The sequence below is a fragment of the Myxocyprinus asiaticus genome, chromosome 17 (assembly GCF_019703515.2).
Source record: "Myxocyprinus asiaticus isolate MX2 ecotype Aquarium Trade chromosome 17, UBuf_Myxa_2, whole genome shotgun sequence".
NCBI lineage: Eukaryota > Metazoa > Chordata > Actinopteri > Cypriniformes > Catostomidae > Myxocyprinus > Myxocyprinus asiaticus.
This window is the reverse complement of record NC_059360.1, coordinates 9,102,426-9,107,357: the sequence shown is the minus strand read 5'-3', so window position 1 is coordinate 9,107,357 and position 4,932 is coordinate 9,102,426. Positions and strand designations below refer to the sequence as shown.

Here is a 4,932-nt window from a genome sequence, read left to right as displayed (position 1 = left end):
ATTTCACATCAATTAACCACAACCTAAATGAGAATCATCAGAGGCACAATTCACCTTAAAAGGGTGTAGGGCCTTGGCCCACTTAAAATGGCAGCAGAGACCGCATGGCCCTTTGCTCTATGGTCAAGAGGAGAGACATTGAACTCAGTTTCCCAAGGTCCTTCACAAATTCACAACTGGATGCGAAGTCCCGCCCATAGACCCAGGCTTAAACGCCATTGGTCGAGTGGCCTACGACCGATGACGTCATCTCGTCGACAAAACCCGCGGACAGATGAATTTCGCTCTCTCTGTGCTAAGCTCTGCCTGGATCTAAAGGGACATCTGTACTGTGCACGTATTGAAGGAGTTTTTCTCTCCGTTTGGACTGAGAACAAAGAGACCACGTTTTTCTAACCTCGCCATTTGGCCACGGTAGAGTAAGATTAACTTAGCTTTGTTCAAGTCTCATAGTATACTTATATCAACCGGTTCAGTTTCACTGTAAAGCAACAGTGAATTTATTTTGGAAAACGGAAAGGCGACCAGTTTCCCTTCTCCCTCTTTTTCATTCAGCGTTGACTATCTGCATTCTTCCCCACCGCTGGATCCGAAGAATAAAGCAGAGACGCGTCTTTCCGCTGACGAGCGTAAGACAAGGAACCATCCAGGCCGTTTCTCCTGACCGCTCAATGCAACAGGAATTCCAATGGACAAACCTACTGAAATCACACAGGATTTCCCAAGTAAGGCTTGATATCTGGGCAGATTTAGTTTAGAAACTGTGACTTTTCTTGTGAATCTAAATCTTATTTTTGACTGTAAATGCTGATGTTTTGAATATATATATATATATATATATATATATATATATATATATATGTATATATATATATATGTATATATATATAGTTGTATGTTAAACTCTGCTCGCTGTTTCAAGTGGGGATATTTGTTTTAGTTTCTTTTGGGGTTACGTTTGTTTTGTTGAGTGATCTGAACTGGTAATTCAGTCCCACTGTTATGAGCGGTTACCCTTAACTAAACTGCATGCATTCTTCCTCGCTCCCGCTCGCTCTCACTCTCTCTCTCTCTCATTGATATTCATTGAGTGAGCGGCGCCTCAGTTCGTGTTCGACTCAGGCTGGTGAACCAAATTCTCCTGCCTGTTTCGTCAGTTCCTTTGTGTGTCCGCTCATTCCTATTCGCACATGGGATCAGCTCCATTTTGGACTTAACCCTCCATTCTGAACCTGATCCTCCATTTTGTATTCCTTTGTTACCACACCTGGACACATACCCACACACACACACTACCATATAACTCCACTGTTATCTTAGGATATCATTGATTTTATTTTCAGATTATATTCAGATAGTATTGGCTGTGTTCACTGGCTGGCCGCCAAATTCTCCCACCTGTTCTGTTAGTCCCTTAGTGTGTCCGCTCATTTCCACCCGCACGTGGTATTAGCTCTATTTTGGATTTAACCCTCCATTTTGAACCTGATCCTCCATTTTGATTCCTTGGTTACCACATCGGGACACACACACACACACACACTAGCATATAGCTCCACTGTTAGCCTAGGATATCATTGATTTTAACTGGATTATATTCGGATAGTATTGGCTGTTCACTACTGCTTGTGTATAATAAATCCTGTTATATTATAAGTACTCCTGTTTGTTTTTGTTTGAATGTTGTGTTGAAGCCAACCTCTGCCACGTGAAGAACTCCCAAGTTACCTCAGAGTACTATTGTTGTTGGTATTAGGAACTAACTGTAACTAGATTACTGTTGGGTTTGTGTATCAAAATAATTGAACTAGGTTTTCCCTTTGATTGTTTTGATTAACAATTAAGACACTCAACCTACAGGAAAATTTTATTCTACGAGACTCAGTCAGTAACTTGCTATCATTTTTCTCTTTTCAAAGAGTGGTGCCCCGAGAATAGAGTTTAATGAATTAAATTCTATTTAATTACTATTTAGCTATTTGATTATTCCATAATTAATAACAATTAATTATTGATCATTTCTGGAGAATAGTTTGTTAAATTCTATTTAGTTATTTAATTGTTATTTGATTATTCCATAATTAATAACAATTAATTATCGTTTATTTCTGATAGTAAAACTGATTTAAACAACCAGTAGCACCTACAAGGGGTTCAAACTTAAACACGCATCTAATCAGTTGTAAATGGTTACTTGCATTGGTTTGTTGCTGAATAAGAGTCTTGATGCGGTAGACGAGGTTCTCGACAATTTCTTTAGGAGTGAGTTGAAGAAGTCCACAGCAAATCCACAAAGTTACTTGAAGGTAAACACTGCCAGAAGGTTAAACTCAAGAGGAGAGTTTTGGAGTGTGTTGGTCTCAAGAAGAGGAGTTTTGAGCGATGATTAGTCTGCGTTCTGGAGTTTTAATAGTTCATTGCCGCACCCATTTTGTGGGTGGAGTGGCCAATCAGAGGCATGCATTTTGAGCGGGAGAGACATCCTTTGTCTCCCTTTATGGCCCATTCGCATTTTATTGCTGATCTGGACCGCTAGTGCAGCTTTTAATTCAAAACATAGTAAGAATTGTTCGATGCATTTCACGATCACATGGTGTACATTATTGTGTGAGAAATAAAGAGAAGATCATTTTGATACCAAGAAGGTAACCTCCAGATGATATTAAAGCAGAGATACACTCATACACTTGAATATAGGCATTTAACGTCTAACTAATACAAGTAAAGGGTTTTAACTAAGTTAATATAATGGGAATATACATACAACACATGTATATAGCAGATACATTTATAACTGCTTACTATGGCCTAAATAGAGAAAATGTCTTTAGGTGTGTGTGTGACGTGTATTGGAATTGGTGGAGACAGACAACTGCTCTGGTACCTGGCACCCCGCTTTCTGTGGAATGTGTTTGAAGCTTGATGGAGACACTCCAGAGGCGACCTGTTTTAGCATCCTTTTGATAGTGATAAAGACCATCTGCAATTTAGCACCCATATAAATGTAAACGCGGAGGCCAGGTCAGTAATTTATATGCAAATGTCAAAAGGCTAAAAGGGTTTTTTTTTTAAACAAAGTGTAATTAGCCATCACTGATCTTACACAGACGTTACAGAATCCCCCTTTTGGCTGAAGATGTTCTGAATTGAGACATCATCAGACAACAGTGGATCATGATGGTTAAATGGCAGGTGGGTGGTGAAGGCCGGATGGCAGGTGGATCCTGATGGTTAGATGGCAGGTGGAACATGAAGGTTAGATGGCAGGTTGTTTTCTAATTTTCCTCAGCCTTCGGATCCTCAGCTGTGGTGTTAACCGTGGTCAGGTTCAGCATTGTCTCTGCCTGGGTCCCTCTTTTTCGATGGTTCCGTTTGAAGGTTCGAGGAAAGGCAGCTGTGCACCTGTTCATGGACCTTTGCACCCCGTTGACTCTGTTAAACAGGACAAAGGCAAGGCCGAGTGTCAGGGTGTACCCAATTGCTGTGGCGAGGCTCGGCGCCCTCTAGGGCAAGTTCTGAACTCTGATTAGTGACAGGATAGATTGTGGGGGGTTTTCCCATCTTTTCAGAAGCAGTTCTTTGTTTGGCATAGGCCTTATGGCTTAAGTCTCGCAGCTGTTGGGTGGACATAGTCCGTGGGCAAGCCAGAACCCCCAAATGGTGACTCACTGTTGGGTGCAGGTTCCGGAGGAACAGAGTTTTGAAACTGAATTCTTCTTCCATTCCTGGCTAATTCCGTGCTCCGAAGTATGCTTGTCTGAGCCTGTTGTAGAAAGACTGCGTTGTTTCCTGTCTGCCCTGTTTAAGGTCCATGGCCGTAATCAGCCCTTGCTCTGATTCTGGGTCAGAGAATTCTTTAATCAAAGCCTGCTGCAGTTGCTGGTAATCCACTTTGACTGTTTCTGGCTGTCGGTCTAGAAAGCTCCGGACTTCACGGCTGGCGGTGATTCTGAGCAGGTAGAGTCTGTCTCGTGTGGTAACATTGGCAACAGTTTGCAAGTGAAAATCAATGTCTTTTAAATAGTCGTGCACATCGTGGCCTCCTGCAGGGCTTGGAGTGAAAGTGGGAATGTTTCTAGCCAGCTTATCCAATTCTTTAGGTGACACACCGTGACTGGAAGACAGACTTTGGAAAGGCTCCCACCCCCTTTCTGCTGCTGGGGGTTTTGGGATGCTGGCAGGTGATGTCTTGAGCAGTGGGCTCTCACCCCCCTTTCAAACTGGGAGTTCTTGTCTAGGAGGTATCAGTCTACTGGTTAGGGGAAATTCTGTGGTGTGCATTTCCCTTTCAGAGTCACTTTGCAGTCTATATGAATGTTTAAGCTCTCGGTGAACTGTGTCAAGTTCTTCTTTCAAATAGTCTCTTTTTTGGGCCAGCGCACTGACTTCAGCCCGGGCACTTTGCAGGTGGCCCTCACAGGCCTTGGCCCTGGCTTCTCTTTCTTTAAGTTCAGTCTCTGCTCTCATCAGGAGAGCCTCAGCTTGCTGGAGTTTTTTACTCAGCTCCTCTCTGGTGTCCTTTTCCTGCTGCTCTTGTCGTGCTGTATCTACACGGAGATCAGTCAGGGCGTTCTGGAGTCTCTCTACTTCCTCCTGCAGCTCTGGGTCCTTTTCGTCCGCTGTCCTGTGCTGGTGCTGAGTCTCCGAGGTTAGCTGGTCCAGTTGACTCTGAGCACGCATCCAGTTTCTCTGAGCTTCCTCAGCCTGGAGCTTCAGCGCTGCTGCTTCCTGTTCCTCGGTGGGAGATGCTTGCTTCACTCAGCTTTGCCTGGCCGAGGAGGTTATGGGCCAGTGACCCGACGATCTTGGCCAGCTCTTTGTGGCTGTAGTCCTGTGTCGGATCGTGGGCCATCAAGGCGCTCAGGTTGTCGTCGAGCTGTTCCCGGCTCATGTTCTGCAGGTCCCCGGCGGCTTCAGGAATAAGGGTGCTAG

At 43.8% G+C, this 4,932-nt stretch overlaps 1 pseudogene; it reads right to left on the bottom strand.

Moving 5' to 3' along the window:
- Window positions 1-902: 902 nt before the first annotated feature.
- On the bottom strand, window positions 903-4,680 carry LOC127454703 (uncharacterized; annotated as a pseudogene).
- Window positions 4,681-4,932: the final 252 nt, after the last annotated feature.